The sequence below is a fragment of the Furipterus horrens genome, unplaced genomic scaffold, assembly GCF_987537825.1.
Source record: "Furipterus horrens unplaced genomic scaffold, mFurHor1.1.pri manual_scaffold_1, whole genome shotgun sequence".
NCBI classification, from domain to species: domain Eukaryota; kingdom Metazoa; phylum Chordata; class Mammalia; order Chiroptera; family Furipteridae; genus Furipterus; species Furipterus horrens.
The window spans coordinates 121025812-121044894 of record NW_028327171.1 but is presented as its reverse complement, the minus strand read 5'-3'; positions in this window follow the sequence as shown (position 1 = coordinate 121044894).

Here is a 19083-nt window from a genome sequence, read left to right as displayed (position 1 = left end):
TGGGCAAGCCACTTAGCCCTCCTTTATCTCTACTCCTCCATTTAGAAAATGGGGGAGTTTGTCTCACATCCCTTCTAACATGAATATTCTGGAATTATCAGCCATCTCCATGTTCCAGTTTGAATCACTGAGACCAGAGCAAATGCTAGACTTGCCTTGAGCTCTCCACAGAGAAAGGCTTTCCTGAGCAAACTGCTGAAACCACATCTTCACCAACAAACACACATTGTTCTGCCCAGGGCCACGTGCCACCACTGTGAAAAATGCCCAGAGGTATAAGACCTGTCCCTGGCCTCAGGGCATTATGTTGAATCAGTGGCATTCAACAGGCATTTATTAAGCAACTGCTATGCACAATGTGAATTAAATACAGCAACGACATCTTCCAGTTGTGAGCTTTCCAGTTATAAAGCACATTTGTGCTTCCTGAAAACTCTGTGAGGTAGACAGATGTCATTAGAAAACGGCAACAGAGGGAGCGGGAAGAACGACTCTCTGAATGAAAACAATGTCAGCTGGTACGGGGGTGAAGGTGCTTGGTGTTTGGGACAGGGGCAATGGCTGTAGGATGAAGTGACAACACAGAGAGAATCGCTTGAACGCCTTTTGGAGGCAGGGCTGACTATATAACTTGTGAGGCACTCTGCCAAGTGAAACTATTGACCCGTGCTAAAAGGTAGGAAAAGGTGTCACTAAAGATATTAAAAACTAAAGCTTTTTCTTTTTTTCCTGTGGATTCTCTCTCTCAACTTGTCTTGGTGTTTGTAAACAAAGAAAAAATTTTAAATTATTAACATGCATTTTACTGTTCATCTTGACACTGTGCAATGCCAGTTTTAACTGTAAATATAAGAAATGTAACTCATCTGCAGAATTCTAAAATTATGCAGTTTGTATTTCATAGCTAGTATGTGCATATGGATTTCGTTATTACTGAAGCTGTGGGAACACAGTACAACACTAATTCAACTGTTTTATTTCACTTCTTGTTATGCACACATTTTACCAACATGCTATCCCTTCAGCTTGCTGCTGAGAAAGGCTGGGGGAAAAAAGGAACTATGGTTTGCCATACCTTTCCCTTTATTTCTGGCATTATATCCAGGATATGTGGCTGGCTGGCACAGGAAAGGAACAGTCAGAAGGAATGTGAGAGGGCTCCTCGGTTGTCTCTGTTCCCTTGAACACCATGGTCTTCTTTCTGCATTAGAAGCAAGTTCTGGTTCACAGTTCTTTTTTTAAAAAATTAATTAATTATTTGTTTGTTTGTTTATTTATTTATTTTTATTTTTAGAGAGAAGGGAAAGGAGAAGAGAGGGAGAGAAACATCACTGTGTGGTTGCCTCTCACTCACGCCCCAACTGGGGACCTGACGTGCAACCTAGTAATGTGCCCTGACTGGGACTCGAACCAGCGACACTTGGCTCGCAGGCTGACGCTCAATCCACTGAGCCACAGCAGCCAGGGCTGGTTCACAGTTCTTAAAGGCCACCCCTGAGTGGGCAGCCTTTCATGGCTGTCAGCACACCCATTCACTCAGTCGTAGGCATAATCAATATGCTCATTTTATACTCACGCTGCATATTGCTGAACCTGGACTCCCATGCACTGTGGGCCCAGCAGAGTCCCGTGGTCACGGGGCACCGCAGACACTATGCAAATGCAGCTGCACATTGTGCGTCTCTCCTCTGCTCGTGTGCGCGCCGCAGTCCCATTGGCCTGCATGTATAAAACACAAGACCAAAATCAAATGATTAAGAATTTCAAGACAGCAGCAGCAGAGCATTAAACCAAGCTGTGGGTTATGTGGGGATGGCCTTGTGTGACTCCACAGGTCAAATGTCCTTGAGGCCAGCTCTGTGGAGAGGACAGGCAGGGTTCACACAGGCAGAGAAATGGAGAGGGGGCATCCTGGGCAGAAGGATGAGCTTCAGCAAGGATGCATAGGTAGGAATGCTCCTGGCAGAGTGAGAGGCGAGACAAAGGCCTGGTTAGAAATGGGGCCTCATGCTGGCTGGTGAGCAGGTTCAGGAGAGAGGCTTGTATCTTGAAAACTTCTGTGTATCTGGCACTAGGCCTGTTGATCATGACTGATGGTGATCATGAATAATGAGATCTGGAGAGGGCAAAGGAAGCAACTTACTGTGATATAAAGAAGAAGATAAATATAAAAATAAACTTTAGGCCCAGATTAGTCCTTCGAGCTCTGCAATGCTTTGGTTCTCAGGTTGGATGGCAGCTCAGTGAAACTGGTAGAGCAGTGGAGGCGCCGGCCCAGGTTGGCCTTAGATGTCTCGAAGAAAGAAAGGAGTGTTTACAAGCCATTCAGTGAATGAGTTATTCAGTGAAAGAGAGGGCAAGGGGAGACAACATTTATCGGATTATATGTTGGCTTATGTCTATACATGACCAAGAAATTGGCTGGAGAGGTGACGTTTCCCTGATTTGGTCTTCAAAGTTACAGTGCAAAATAAATGTTTAAATTATTGGTGGATTTCCTGCCCCCAGGTTTCCTCCAGATGTTTGGTGTGGTGTAGAGAGCAAGTATATAAATGTATTTAAAAGTCAAGTAAATTAGGCAAGGGGGTGGAAGATGAGCCATTTTGCCAGGCCTCCCTGGAACAGAGATGTGGCCACCTTCAGGATGGGGGGTGGGGTGGGGAACTCTTCAGGAAGGCTCTGAAACAGCCAGAATAATGACGTGCTTTAGGCAGCATGGTATAATAAGAAAAATACTGGGGAGGCCAATGCCAGCCTGAGCTGTCAGAATTCACACGAGCAGAAATGCAGTCATGAGCTGAAACAGGGGCAAGGAGGGCGTGTGTGCATGGGAATGTGCAGAAAGACATTTCATGTCCTTGTAGGCAGCTGTGGGCCACACTGGGCTGGAGCTGGCGAGAGGCACAGCTCACCTGTGGAATCCACTTGTCAATCCCTCTCTCCAGATGTCTGCTCTGGGGGACAGTGCTGTCTGGATGGGGAAACTGACGAGTGGTGGTTACATCACTGGCCAAAGACAAGACGGAAATTGACTCATGCTGCCCATGAAATGCCTTTTCTGCCTTAAGGCCCTGGGGCCAAATGAATTTGCATGGTGATGTGTTACCCAGCCAGCCTTGCAGTCAGGGGAGGAAAGAAAGAGTTGCTTTTGGTGGTTTTCACTCTGAGATTAAAGAGCAGAAAAAGCAGGCTGAAGATTAAATGAAACAAAGGCAGCCACATTGGAGACGACAGGAAGCTCCCCTCTGTGCCTCCTCCTCTCAGAACGCAGACCAGGTAGGGCTCAAGGCACCCTCTCTTCATCGTTGCGCAGGAGGTAGGCAGAAGCTACTAAAAATGATATATGGGTATTAAAGAGTGCACTCAAAGGCAAGCGGGACCTGGGGAATGTGTCCACCGCCAGGGTAGAGGGCCTTTGCTGTTGGACCGTCTGTAGTTGCTTTCCTTGGGATCATTAGCTGCTTTGATATCCCAGAGGTAGAGTTATTCAGGTTGCCACCTTTGAGACTGGGAGCTGGGGAACTGCCGGCTTGTTTATGACAGCAGAGGCTCCAGATGAAGTATCCCCAGGTCCAGGTCACTTCCTCATACACAAGGAGCCTGAGGCTGAGCATATATGTGTCAGACACTTGTCGGACAGACTTCACTACAGGCTAGAACCGGCCAATGACAGAGGCTGACAAGCCAGGCCTGGGGCTTCGATGCATCCAGCCTGCCTTTGGGGTAGCAGGATCTACCACCTTGCAGGTGAGGAAGCTGGGGGCCGGAAGCAGTCAGCCCTTAGTTTAAGAACTATTACAGGATGGGAGTCAAGAGCATGGACTTTGAACCTAGAACCAAAACCAGCACTCTCCCCTCACTAGCCCTATGGCAATTGATCCCTCTAAATCCATTTCCCTATCTGTCCATGGGAGTGGTGACAGTGCCGTCACCTTCTTAGGGCTGTGCTGCGGCCTTAAATAAACATTCCTATATAATGGGGGTTTTCTGAGAAAATTGTTGCTGTTTTAGCCTTTTTACCAATAATGAATAGCTCTCTGGGGCAGCCAGGCATCTGAGATCCAAACTCTGGCTTCTCTCACCCTGGAGCTTGGGACCCAACAAAGAAAACTTAACTATAAAGTCCCAAAGAGAAAAGGATCAAAGAATTTTTGGTACATAAAGTGAGAGAGAAGGGTGTGGCCAGTCTAGATGGTTAGTGAGGAAAGAGGGTGGGTACAAAACCAGAGCGGGCCATGGGACCCAGGTTTCACAAATGCAGAAAGACTGAGGTGGCCCAAGCAGCTATGGAAACAGCTGCCCTGGCACCTGGAACTTCTTGGCACAAGCATGGAGGTCCCAGAGCCTGCATGAGGTCCCCTGACTGGCTGGCTTGGAGGAGGGGTGGCAATCAGCAGGAGACACCCTTTATAGGAGGCACGATGCTGACCTGGGGAGGAATGCAGGCTGGTGGACCTATCCTAAAGGTGGGGGGAATGGGACGGGAAGAGGGAGAGACCACTGACCACTAAGCAGCACAGCAGACCACTAACTGTGGCTTCTTGGGGGACCTCTGAAGTCCTCAATATAGGGCTCAGGGAGGAACCAATGCATGACTGATATTGCAATTTCTAACCAGTTTTGTGAGTGGGATGTCTCAATACTGATTTAATTGCATTTAGATACATGAATGTTGCATGTCTTGCATCCAGGTATCATAAAGGTAGTCACATCTGCCACCCACACAAAGAGTGAGCAGAGAGTCTAGGACAGGCTAGCTGATGCTAAATGACTGTCAATGACTACTGACAGAGGACTTTGTTGAAAATGGACTGGCCTAAGGCCCTCCTTTAGCCATGTTCAACTGTTGGGTTGTTTTTGATAGAAAGGGTAGCCCCCTGTAAAAGTTGGGGTCAGTGCTGGTCAGCTCTTTCCCTACAACCTCATGACCAGGTTATAATGGAAGCAAGTCTCAGTCCACATTCTGCCACACAGAGCTATTTAGAAAACAAACTTTTATTCTCAAGGACCCCAGATGGTCTATATCATTAGGGCAATCTCAACTCTCTGCCCTTTGAGGAGCTCCCACCACCTGCAACAATCACAGTATTTCTGGGTAGAATTCCATTGTCCTAATAGTCCAGTGGACAACTGCACAGAGGCTGTTGGGGGTGGGGAGTTGGGGTTGGGGTGGTGGGTCATGCTTCAGCCACCAGAGCAGGAGGCTAAGCCACCGGGACTCCCTGGATCCTTACAATCTGCTCACACAGCCTGGGGGTGTCTCAAAAGAGCACAGCCAGTCTACAAGTTTTGAATAACTTTATTTTCAGTAATGAAAGCTTATTTCTTATGTCATCATGCTGGTTAACAGGCAACTCATTTTCACCCCCCCCAAACAAAAACAACCCCAAAATACACCATTTCTGATCTCCTCTATGCTTGTTGGCAAAGGGTAGGGTAGAGATGGAGACAACAGAGGTATTTACACTAGTTCTGGGGCGGGGGGAAAGGGGGCGGGACTTCCCCAGTAGACTCTTGGTGCCCTCCTGGCCTGGATTGTTTTTAGTGACTTGTGGTGTCTGCCTTGTTGCTTAACCTGAGTGGCAACCCCAGAATGTGATAGTAGAGCAAGCCCTCAGGACTGTGGGAAGAATTAAGATCTGAATTGATCCCTTGATTAAAATATAAAATAAATGGCTATTTTCTCCTTCTTCTGGTATCTTTAAGTCTTGCTCTCAATTAGCCTATGAGATTTTTGGGAACAGAGCCAAGATTTTTAGTCACATAAAGCTAGACTCATTGTATTCGCTCTTCCTTTAAATATTTATTAAGTTGCTTATCAAAGAATAGAAAAGTTGGCTGGAAAGGCATTTTGGGAAATGAGGGCCTTCTCAGCCAGGTTAAAGAATTGGGGTTACACTCAGGGGAGCCAGTGAACACTTTTGAGAAGGGAAGTTGTTTGATTAAAAGGATGCTTGACAGAGCCCTGGCTGCTGTGGCTCAGTGGATTGAGCGTCGGCCTGTGAGCCAAGTGTCGCAGGTTCGATTCCCAGTCAGGGCACATTACTAGGTTGCACGTCAGGTCCCCAGTTGGGTAAGAGGCAACCACACAGTGATGTTTCTCTCCCTCTCTTTCTCCTTTCCCTTTCTCTAAAAATAAATAAATAAATAAATAAATAATTTTAAAAAACAAAGGATTCTCGACAAGGGCCACTTAACTGAGCAACCATCTAAGGGTGCCTGGGTACACACACAAAGCTGCCTCTTCCTGGCCAATTCCTCAATGCAGCGGTTTCTGTGCTGAGTCCCAGGCCCAGAGCTGCAGAACAAACCTTTTTCTCTACATATTGCAGTAGAGGAGGCCAAGGCTGAGAGTGGTCAGGTGACTTGCTCAGAGTCACTGAACAAGAAGGGTAGAAGATTTCTGCCCAGCACAAAGCTCTCTCTGCATTTTGCCTCTACTTGCTCCCAAACCAAGCAAGGCATTAGATTCTGAGTTGTTCAGAGGAATCTGGAATCAGGGACAGATGAGAAGCAGGATAGTTCCAACTTGTTCTTGGGAACAGCAATACAGAAAGCAAAATGCTTTTGAGCAACAAAAGTTGCTATCTGAGTATAAGCCCATCTGCGCCAGCAGAATTCCTTGAGGATGATTGTCCCCTAGAAACAGGAGGAGCCATTTGGTGGGCTGAAGCAGCTCAGGCAGGCCCCTCTGTGATTACAAGTCACACTGGACAATTACACTCTTAGCTTCTGGGAGCAATGCTTGCTGGGTTTGCTCTTATGTCTTCTTGGTACAGAATAATGTGTACTCAGGATGATTTGGCTTTCTGCATGATGGACCTGTGTATTGGCTTGAGTTTGCAATATTTGGCACATTAAAAATTTCTTTTCAGTTGAGATTTAAAAAAACAAACAAACAAACAAAAAACACAACACTCTGCTGCCCATACTCTCCTTCAATCCAGAGACCCTAAAGTAATTTTATGAGGAAACAGATTATTCATACCTCTGTAGGGCCAGATATGGGGCAAACAATTTTAACATTAAAAAATGTTTTCTCTCTAACCCCTACTGTGTCTTGAAGGGAGTTTTATGGTTCAAGAGGTTATTTATAGCCTCTCTATCACAGGCACTGGGAAGCCCACACACTGCCAAGGGGCCAACAGGAACATTGGGACAGACAGACCAGGTTCTGACCCAGCCCTGCTACTTCTTACCCGTGTGATCTTGGGCAGGTTACTTAACCTCTCTGAGAATCGATTTTCTCCTCTGTAATACTCTAGGACAATTAATTGAATTCCTGAGGGATTAAACAAGGTAACAGGTGCAAAACCACGGGTACATTGGCTACTCTGGGAATGTTAACTGGTGGCTAATAGTTGATACTTCTTTGCAGTTCAGGAGTTCCCAGTCCCCAGCCATGGAAACAAGGTTAATAGGGATTAGCTGTCATGTGGAAGGGCAGAGTAGGGAAAAAACATCCAGACCTAACTCATGTTCTATTATCACTAGCTTCCTGCCTTGGGCAGTTGCTACAGTTCTTGGTGCCTCTGCAAAATGGGCTTATTATGCTATATGCCTGGCAAGGACTGTCAGTGAGCTTGTGCCTGAAGAGAGCCAGGATTCTATTAAGACTTCATCAGTTAAAGACCACACTGATCCCAAGCCTGAGGCACCCAGGTAGGGGCCTTCCAGAGAGCCCAACAGGGCACCAAGCATTGTCGGCAGGCAGAACAAATGTGTCTCACCCATACATGTATGAATAGTTTTCAGATGTATACAGATGATGTTGAAATAAATGGAATACAAATTCTAAGACACTACTGAAGTCATTTTCTCTTAGAGAGAGCAAAAAGGAGAAGTAGAAACTTTATTTAGCACTAAACTAGGGTCCTCATACTTGCAGTCAAAAAAGTTAGAAATTCTGGTCCCAAAACCAGTGTAGACGCAGCCATATGTGAAGCAGGAGTTGGAGACTGTGGACGAAGCCTGCTCCTGAGCTGGCCCAGCCCACCACTCACAAGCTTCCTTTGTTCCTCATTTGGGCTGGCCGAAGTGGGTGGAGCCCCCACCTCATGACCAAGAGCTTTTGCGGTCCTTCTGTGGGAATTCTACTCTGTGCCTTTAGCCAGTCCTCTCAGATTTTTGTCTGTCAAGCAAACTTCAGAGGGAAGTGTTACTACCCAGGCCCACTTTACCAGTGAGGAGAATGAGGCACTGAATGGTTAAATAGCTCACGCCAGGCAGTGGAGCCAGGATTCAAATCCAGGCAGTCTAGTTCTAGGAGGCTGGTGCCCATCCCAGGGGGCTTGAGAGAAGAAGTTGGGGACATATGGTCTGTAGTGGCAAGGGCCAGGGATGTACAACAAACCCCTGGAATGGTGTAGGTTAGACAGAGGCCGGTGCCGCCTGGGTGTCCTTTCCCCAGACCCACCGTTGTGAGCTCCGCAGGCACATCCAGGAGGCTTGGAGAAGCTGGAGAACAAAACTCTGAAGCTCGTCGAAGGTCTGGAGCCCTTCCCTTTCTCTATCCTTCAGGTCAGTAAAGGAAAGTGATGTGAACTGCTTCTGCTAATAAATGTTGGTGCAAAGACGCAGAGACGTACGCCCCTCGGCCCCCTGCTGGAGCTGCTGTCTGACTCCACACCATGTGCCTGCACAAGGGCTCCTGTTCCCATGAACTGGGTCGGTGCAAAATGCTGCATGAAAGATGCATGTGGTGGGGGTGGGGAGGGCTGTGTTTAAGGGCAGCCTCACTAAGGGTGTGACTAGGCTGTGAGTCCAGAGTGGCATCTGGGAGGTTCAGGCAGCAGCTGTGAAGGGACATTGAGGCAGACCAGTCCACTGCAAGACACTGGGGAGGCTTCTTGGAAAAGGCCAGGCAGCAGATTTTGAATAAAGAGAGCATTTAGCTGGGCAGAGAGTAGAGAAGGAACTTCTAGCACGAAGAGGTAAAGAAGCAAAAGAGTGGAGGGGATGGGGGGCCAGTGCCCAGCTAGACCTGAGCCAATAGGAGGTAAGTGTGGAAGTCAGATGGCCAGCCTGCCATCATGATGCCTCACTCAGCCAGGGAAAGGGACCTTCTCCTAGAATCCCTGAGGGCCAGCTGAGAAAGGTCGGCCATGGCACTCGACTGTTGGAGGAGATCGAAACTGATGATGGAAACTCAAATAGCACTTTTCTAATTTGCAAAACAGTTCCTTGTGTAAACTACCTCACTTCACCGACCCAGCAACTCTGTGAGTTCTGATTCAACATTTTTTACCACCCACCTTCCCTGTTTGTTATATTATAGAAAAGGACATTGGGGCTCAGAGGTGAGATGCTCCGGCTGATGGCAAAGGCAGGTGGAGCCAGCACCAGAATCTCAGCCCTCAGTTGTCATGTATTCCATGATCCCACTGCCCCCTCAAAGTCCAGAGTCAAGCAAACTTCTTCACTTAGTTCCATTAAATAAATGTCTTTGTCATGCTCACACTGTTAATAATAGCAGGAGGTAAATCTGGCCGTGTAATGTGAGAAAGGTAATAATAGTCCCATGTCAGGAAATCCTGTTGCTTCGAGTCCCTTGGGAATGTTAGCTCTCTCACTCTGACCCCGCTGGCCTCCTGACCTTCTGCACAGTTGGCTTCCTCAGGCGAAACTGGGTCAGAAGTGTTGTGCCTTTGGCCGAAGTCTGATCTTTGCCCTTCCGTGTAGGGTCCACTGGGGAACACCAGTAGGCTCCTCCCACTCCTGGACCTCCCCTAGCTGGTGGGTCGTGGGTGATACGCTGGGGAGGGAGGGAGGCTATTGGGGGCGGGGAACACATGCTACTAGGTGAGAGGAACCTGGAACAGGTGTCGCATCCTATCCTGTAAACGAAGCAATGTGAAGGGATGTTCTCGTCAACTAGCAAGGGTGTCAGGGCCAGACAAGTAGAAAACAGCTTTATGCACGGGTCAGCCCCTGAGGACTCAGGAGCTGGGAAGCAAGCCTCCTGGGAGCTCCCCTGGCGGAGAGGATCTGAGCTTGCCTGCAGGCAGTTGACACCACAGCCTTGCTGGCTCACTTGCTGGCTCATCCTTCCACTCAGTGGCCTCATTTTATAACTTGCATACCGCTCATTTTCACACATAGTTACCTCTCTTAGTCCACCAAACAGCTCTGCAAGTTGGGTTGTAGCATGATTTATTCAGTTATCTATTTCTTCAATGAATGGTATGTGCCGGGAACAGAGACACAGCGCTGCCCTTGAGGAATTCTCCCTCTATCTGGGAGGCTGACTCTGATAAATAACTCATACAATAAATTAGCTAGTTACAATGATAATAAGAGCTTCAAGGGAGAAGTGCTAGGTGCTAAGTGTTCTCTAACGGGGAGGGCTGATGGAATCTGGGTCCATGAACACCTTCTTGAGGAGGAGACCTCTGAGCTGGAAACGGGGAAGGGCTTCTCTTCCCAGGCTGCCATCGTCCCCACTGGGGGACTATTCACAATCAACAACATACCAACATTTTAAATAAAGACAGGATCCAACAGAGCTTAGATCAAGGTGAGGAGAGTGAGTTGAGTTGGACAAGCACAGGTTTAGATCTTGCACAAGGGAGTGAGTTCCCGAAGGCCAACATTGTCACCAGCCATCATGGAGACTGGCTGCCACAGGATGTGTGGCCTCAAGGCACATACTGCTCCCCGGTCCCTGGCCCAGGAGTCTGGAGTCTCAGAGAAGGTATGCAGCCCAGGACAAGGGGCGAGGGGGCAAGTGGTGGGGAAACCCGTCTCTTCTCTAAGTGTCACTGAACCAGAGAGGAGAAAAAAAAAAAATCCAGGCACAACTCAGGTAGAAACGGCAACTTCTTTCCAGAGAACTGGGGTCAGGGTTCAGATTAGTTTTCCAAGGCTGCTGTAACATAGCACAACAAAATGGCGGACTTAGAAATTTTTACTTTCTTACAGTTCTGTAGGCCAGAAGTCCAAAATCAAGGTGTGAGCAGGTTGGTTCCTTCCAGAACTCTGAGGGAGAATCTGTTTCATGCCTCTGCTCTCTTCTGGTGGTGCTGACAATCCTGGGTGATCCTTGGCTCATGGACACATCACTCTGATCTCTGCCAACATTGTCACATGGTGTTCTCCACTATGTCTGTGCCCAAACTTCCCTCTTCTGCTTTTTTAAAAATCCTCACCCAAGGATATGTTTTTATTGATTTCAGAGAGAGAGGGAGGGAGAGAGTGAGAGAGAAGCATCAATGTGAGAAAGAAACATCCATCAGCTGCCTCCTGCATGCGCCACAGCCAGGGACTGAACCCACAACCTAAGTATGTGCCCTGACTGGGAATCGAACTTGCAATGTTTTGGTATATGTGACGATGCTCTCATGAACTGAATGACCTGGCTAGGGCCAAATTTCCATCTTATAAGGATACAAGTCATTGGATTAGGGCCCACCCTAATTCAGTAACCTCATCTTAATTAGGCTACATCTGCAAAGACTCTATTTCCAAAAAGTCACATTCAAAGAGGGTTAGGACTCAGCCAGATCCTTGAGGGAAACAATTCTACCCGCAACAGGAGTGTGGGGTTATTCTAATGGTGGGCTTGCTACCTAATTAGAATTGGAAGGAAGACAAATACTTTAAAATTCACATTTCATGCATCTGCTTTTGAAAGCATTAGCAGGAAGCATAAATGCCTTTGAATAAAAATGAAAAAACAATATCTACTTTCATTCTGTCTTATAATCTGACAAGGGTGCAGGGATGAGGTGCAGGGACATTTGGGGCAGACTAGCACAAAGACACAGTCACTGAGGAAGGGAAGATGTAGAGAAGGATCTGAGACACAGGGTCACTCCCAGGACTCTGGGGGCCTGCTGCTAGAGACTTTCAAAGTCTCACTGTCTTTTTCCAAATGGCATGAAGAAAAACTCCCATTTTGTTGCTGTGTCCTGTAGGTAGATAATAGAGTAAGAATGGGATTTGGCCTGAAGGTTGGGGAATCCCCACTCCTGCTCCAGACACTATTGCTCAGAATTTATAAAGCATACTTTGGTACATATCAAGAAAGTATCAACATTGGGCAAGTTGAAAAGAATTGAAATGAGTTTCAGGTTTAGGGGTAGCAAATGGGTTTTCTCTCTCATGCCCTGCCTCTGCTGGTAGTTGTCTAGAGAACTGTGTAAAGAAGTATCTAGGCTCAGAGAACCATAATTGATTAGTTATGTCTGCCTCAGAGAAGTAGCACTTTAGAAGTGCTACTCTAGATCTAGTACAACATTGCAGTTTGAGGGTGGAAAAAAGACCAAATAAGAAAAAATAGAGACTTCCGGCCAAGACGGAGGTGTAGACAGATACGCTGAGTCTCCCTCCAGGGCTGAGAAGAAATACAACTACCTCAAAACTGGAAACAACCAGAAGTTCCAGAAAAACAAACTATATGGAAGTCCAGCAAACAACGATATAAAGAAGAAATACTCATCCAGACAGGTAGGAGGGGCAGAGCTGGGGCAGAGAGCACCCAGTGTGGTGGCAGCAGCTGTGGGCTGGTGGAAAGCACAGTCACACATTTTAAAAAGTCAGGAGGGACACCTGGGGAGTGTTCCCAGCTCCACACCGGACCTCGCAGTTCACAGTCCCAGCACCGGGGAAAATCAAGTCTCATTGCTTCTGACTGTGCAGACCAGTGGGGGTTGGAGTGGAGGCAGAAACTGCAGGTCTCAGCGGAGTGCTTGTTAAAAGGCTCCACACAGTCCTAGAATGTCTGCATACCCGCCCACTCTGGGAACGACGACCAGGGCAGCAGCTAGAGGGGCGCCAGTCCACTGCAGAAGTGGGAGAGGTGCCTGGAAAGGGGGCAAGTGCTGGGCAGGCAGCATTGTTTCCTCTCGGACCCCTCCCCTGCATACAGCACCACTAAGTGGTGAAACAGGTCACCCTATACTGACAAATCCCTACGCTCCACCCCTTACCACATAACAGGAGCGACAGCTCTACCTGGGACGCAGAGGCAAACAAACACAGGAGCCTGTCAGAATGAGGAGACAGAGAAATATGGCCCCAAAGGGGAAACGGATCAAGGTTCCAGTGGGAGAACTAAGTGACAAGGAGACAAGCAACCTAACAGATGAGGAGATAGACAACCTAACAGACACAGAATTCAAAACACTGGTGATAAAGATGATCACAGGCTTGACAGATATGCTTGAGTACGGCAAACGCATAAAAGAAGAAGTGAAGGCTATGGTAAGTGAAATGAAGAAAAATCCACATAAAACCAATGGTGAAGGGAAGGAAACTGGGGTTCAAATCAATGATTTGGAACATAAGGAAGAAAAAACCAGTCAACCAGTGCAGAATGAGGAAGCAAGAATTGAAAAAAATGAGGAAAACTTCCCAAATTTTGCGAAGAAGATGGACATACAGGTCCGGGAAGCATGGAGGGTCCTGGGTGAGCTGGACCCAGAGGGGACCACACCAGGACACATCATGACTGAGATGCCAAAGGTGAAAGATAAAGAGAGACTCCAGGGGGCAGCAAGAGAGAGGCACAGAGATGCGTACAGGGGGGTGCCTATAGGACTATCAGCTGATTTCTCTGAGGACACTTTGCAGGCAGGAAGGGACTGGCAAGCAGTATTCAATGCGATGAAAGGCAACCTGCAACCAGGATTACCCTATCCAGTAAAGCTATCATTTGGAATGGAAGGGCAGATAAAGTGCTTCCCAGACAAGGTAAAGCTAAAGGAGTTCATCATCACCAAGCTCTTATTATATGAAATGTCAAAGGGACTTAGTTAAGAAAAAGAAGATCAAAACTATGAACACTGAAATTACAACAAACTTACAAGTACTAACAACTGAATCTAAAAAATAAAAACAAAATCCAACTAAGCAAACCAGAATAGGAACAGAATCATAGGTATGGGGATCATTTGGAGGGTTATCATTGGGAGGGGGGAGGGCAAGAAATGGGGAAATGGTGCAGGGACTAAGAAGCATAATTTGTTGGTACAAAATAGACAGGGGGAAGTTAAGAATAATATAGGGAGAAGCCAAAGAACTTATATGCACAACCCATGGACATGAACTAAGGAGTGTGGGATTGCTGGAGGGAAGGAGGGTACTGGGCAGAGGGGAGCAAAGGGAAAAAAATTTGGGACTACTGTAACAACATAATCAATAAAATATACTTAAAAAAGAGAGAGAGAGAGGAAATAACATGCCTGAGGCCTCATTGCGAGTTCCCAGTAGAATCCCGATTTGCCCCCATTCCCCATGCCCACCCCAAGCTGAATTTTCTTTCATTGTTCTCCCTGTTAGTGAGTGGCAACAACATCTATCCAGCTGCCTAGAAGTGATTCTCAGAATCTTTCTCTCTCACTCCCTGCACGTTCAATTGCCACATCCTATTCACTTCCCCCTTGACTTTGTTTCAAGCCATTCACGTCTCTCCATTTCTTCATCATCTTCCTAGTCTGAAGTTCTTAATAAGGGTGCTCCCCAGAGGACACCTGGCAATATCTAGAGACATTTTTGTTTGTTACAACTTGTGGAGGGGGGATACATTACTGGTATCTAGTAGGTAGAGGTCAGGGCTGCTGTTAAACATCCTACCATGCACGGTGCAGCCCCTTACAACAGTGGGCTTCACATCCAGCCCAGAATGTCAACAGTGCTGAGGATGAGAAGCCTATCCCTAGTCCAGGCCACCATCATCTCCTGCCCACACAAGCTTAAAGGCTTCTTGACCAACCCTGTCTCCATCTTGCCCTACAGCCCAGTCTGTACCGGAAGCCAAAGTAATCTTAAACTAAGTTCTAATTCTGTCCTTCATTACAGATCCAAGCTCTTCACCCTGGCCCAATAGACTCTGTGTGACCTGGCCCAGCCTACTGCTCCTTCCATCCTCTTGCTCCATTATCTGTACTCTAGTCTCACCAGCCTTCCTTCAGTCCCTGAAGGGAGCCATACTTCTTCCTCCCTTGGGGTCTTTGCAGAGGCTGCTCCCTGTACTGGAAACCCAAGCCCTCTACCCAGCCTTTTTGCCTTATTAACTCCTGCTTATCCTGCTAATCTCGTTGCTTCCTCAGCTTCTCCAGAAAAACCTTTCATCTCCTGCTCTCTTCCTAGCATTTATTATAGGAACTATGTATTTATCAGTGGCTATCTTCCTCTACGCAGTGCATTAGAAGTCCCCCGCAGGCAGGAGCAGTATCTGTTTTGATCACTCCATGTTTTCAGCATCTAGTACTGTCCCTGCATCCTAGTAGGATCTCAATAAACATTTGTTAAATGGATGAATGAATGAATGAATGAATGAACGAATGAACAAGTAGCCTTAGGTCTCTGGATCCCTTGGCTCTATTCATCCTTTTATAACCGGGATCTCTTCATGTTCCTCTCCTTTTCCATTTCTCTGCCTTTCAAACTTTTCCTTCTACTCTTTTTCCATTAACTGTCATCTTATGCACTCAACAACCATATATATATGTGTGTGTGTTGTGCTGATTAAATGTTGTTTTTTGTTAAACAAATTCAGTTGATTTTGTTGTTTGCATATCCTTCAACTGATTTGCCAGGAATGAAAAACAGTCAAATTATAATGAATATCTATGCTGGATGGATGCCTGGTACTGCCTGAAGGCAAGCACTGGACAAGGTGGCCTTGGGCTGGGAGTCAAAGTCAGTGGCCAATACTTCTCCAGTCCAAAACCAAAGGGGGGACACAGTTGCTGGCTCCCTGACAATGAAAGCAGGTCATTCTCTAGCCCTGCCCAAAGCCTTCAAGTCTCGGTCAAATGTAATCTCTTCAGAGAGGCCCTCCCAGACCACCCTCCAAAAGTAGCTCAAAGACCAAATGCCCAACTTGGGAGATAGGGTACAGAATTGGGAATGGGCCAAATCCTTGACACCACTGTAGAATCACTGCCTCAATTTTTCTTGCCATATGAGGGGGGACCCCCCCAAAAGAAAACTTCTGGGTGGTGGACCCCTTGTTGTATAGGTTTCCCTACTAGGTGAGTGTTCTAGGAACCCACCTGTATCAGTGTATCAGCTGGCGTTGTTGTGAGAGGCTGTATCCAGCTTCAGTGAATTTTTTTTTTTTAAGACTCTTTCAACAGTTGTCACATTTTATGATGGGTAATCTACGAGCGCACCTGTCCACACCATTCTGAGTGTTCAGCAATTTTTTACCAAAAACTGCATGACTGCCATGCCCCACGCTCCCTATTCACCAAATCTTACCACGAGCAACGTTTTTGGTTTCCCCAGATGAAAAAAGTACTCAAAGGGGACTTTTGCCAATATGGAAGAGGTGAAATAAAAAACATCAAAAGCACTAAAAGGCATCAAAACCAATGAGTTCAAAGACTGTTTTGAGCAGCGGAAAAAAGTCTCGATAGGTGTATTGCATCAGATGGAGAGTACTTTGAAGGTAACTGAAGTTTAAACATGGAAGAATAAATACACAAATTTTATAAGTAAATTCCAGGGTTTTTTGGGTCCCCCCACCTTTGTATGATATAATTAAATGACTCTATGGGTTGAGCCATTCTTAGCCACAAATCTTACTTGCAATTGAAAGTGCTCCAGCTGATGCATCTTTCATCACGTGTATCAGTCAGCTCAGGCTACTGTAACAAAGTAGTACAGACTGGGTGGCTTCAACAGCAGAAATGTATTGTCACCCAGTTACGAAGGCTGAAAGTCCAAGATGAAGGTATCAGCAGAGCTGGCTCCTTCTGAGAGCCACATGAGGGAAGGATCTATTCCAGGCCTCTCTTCTTGGCTTGCAGATGTCTGTCTTCTCTTCCTGTGTGATCACACCATCTTATCTCTGTACTTGTCTGTGTCCAAATTTTCTCTTCTTATAAGGTCATTAGTCATATTGGGTTAGGGCCCAGTCTAATGACCTCATTTGATTACATTTTTAGAGGCCCTATCTCCAAATACAGTTACATTTTGAGGTACTGAAAATTAGGACTCCAATATATGAATTTTTCAGGGAAAATAATTCATCTCATAACACCACAGACCCAGAATTATTTTTTTTAAATCACACCAGGCTGGCTCCTGGGTTTGGAATCCTTGTCTCCTGAGACGCACACACATACACAGACACACACAGTAGAAATTATTGGTGAGAGCCCCATATGACTCAGTCAACAGCCCAGGGTGAGAGAAGACAGGAGTGAAAGCTCCACTCCAGGACTTAAATCTCAACAACAGGGGAGAAAACTCACCAGCAACGATAAAAACCATGGCAATAACCCCAGTGACTGCTACTCATCACCTTCATATAGCAGGCACTGTGCTGGGGACCTTGTAAATGCTGCTCCAACAAATGCTGTGAGAAGGTTTGTTCATCACCCCTGATTGGAGGCTGAGGTCACAGCTGTCAATCATGTGCCCATAGTCACACAGCTGGTGTGGCAGCCATGGAGACACTTCCCCCATCTCCTTTCAAGAGAGAACCTGCTATTCAGCTGTGGGAACACAGGAGCCTCCAGCCTCAGTGCAGGACCTTCAGGATCCACCTTCCACTTCTGGATCAAGGCCATGCACCTCTGGGGCAGCCCCCAGCCACGGACTGAGGCCTGGCTATATCCCTCTGCTCAGAACTCCCTGTAGAGTTGGCTGAGACTTTGTCATGTTTGCATGTTGGCCTGAGGCTCTCCTGCTCACTCCTGCTCCCTCCACATTTTCAGGGGCGTTACCCCCAATAAACCTCTTCCACTCCTAACTCTCAGTATCTGCTGCCCAGAGGACCCAAACTGGCACTGCTGGGGAGGGCACACCAGGATTAGAACCATGACCACCCACAAGGGACCTGTCACAACCTCTCCAACACTACTCAGTCCTAAAGAAAAGGCCAGAGGCTTTCAGGACTGGAGATGGAGATGGGCTCTATGAGCCCTGAAGTGCACAGCTGTTGGTCATTTTCACCTAGACTAATGGGTATGCAGCCAAGGTACCCAGGGCCGGGGGCACAGGGCGCAGTGAGGACATTGCCCATGATCATCACCAGCTGCCTGGTGGCAGAGTTGAGACCAGAGGCCCAGGTTCCTAAACCCCATCTAAGCTCTGTGCACAGGTTAGAACCTCCTGCCCAGCCAAATGACCCCGAGCTGCAGCCCCAAGATATGTCTGAGGAGAAAGGGGGCTGAAGAGGAGGCTGTCTTCCAGCATCAGAACAGAGAGCCAGTAAGAGGTGGGGAAATGAGAAGAGCTTGGGTCCCTCCCCACACACTGCACTGACTTTGCCAGGTGAGGCACAACTGCTCATCTAAAGTAGACAAAAGCCCCTTTCTTGCAGGGGAATTGGGGGTCTCCTGAGAGATGGTGTGCCCAAAGCCCCTGCCCCAGAGCCTGAGACTCCTGCCCTGATCCTTCCTGACCTGAGTGTGTGCCTTGCTTCACTGTGATTTATGATTGAGATGACCTAAGACCTTTCCGAAGGGGCTCTGGAAGCCAGCTTATAGCCCCCGCTACTTTCAGGACCAATTCATTTTATGGCCGACAGGAGAGGAGGACAGTTTAGTGGCTTGACAAGTCTCTTTGGTTCAACAGGCACAAAGCACAGCTGTTTATTTTCCAAGGGGGTTCTAGGCAGGGTCCCTCCTTTCTCTTCCCCTTCCTTCTTCCCTGAAGCTGCTTGGGTCTGGTTGAAAGTGGAGGGGCAGGGCACAATTGGGTCTCTGCAAGGCTGGTGGAGAACAGGAGAGGGCAAGGGGAGCCTTCACGTCTTGGCTGCCACGTGGGACTCTTCCCTTGCCAAGGGCTTGGGGCTAAATTGGGGTCTTCTAAACAGAGGACTAGCTTGTCTGATGGATGAATGGAGATCTGAGATTGTCTTCCCATTCTCATCTTGGGTAGTCTCGGCAAAGTGCTCCCAAAGCCCTGATGCCCACCTACCTGCCTACCTTTTGGGGAAAAGTTCCTTTTTTCTTTTTAAAGATTTTATGTATGTATGTATGTATGTATGTATTTATAGAGAGAAGGGAAGGGAGGGAGAAAGAAAGGGAGAGAAACATCGATCAGTTGCCTCTTGTACACACAGCTACTGGGGACTGAACCTGAAACACAGGTATGTACCCTGACCGAAAATGGAACTGGTGACCT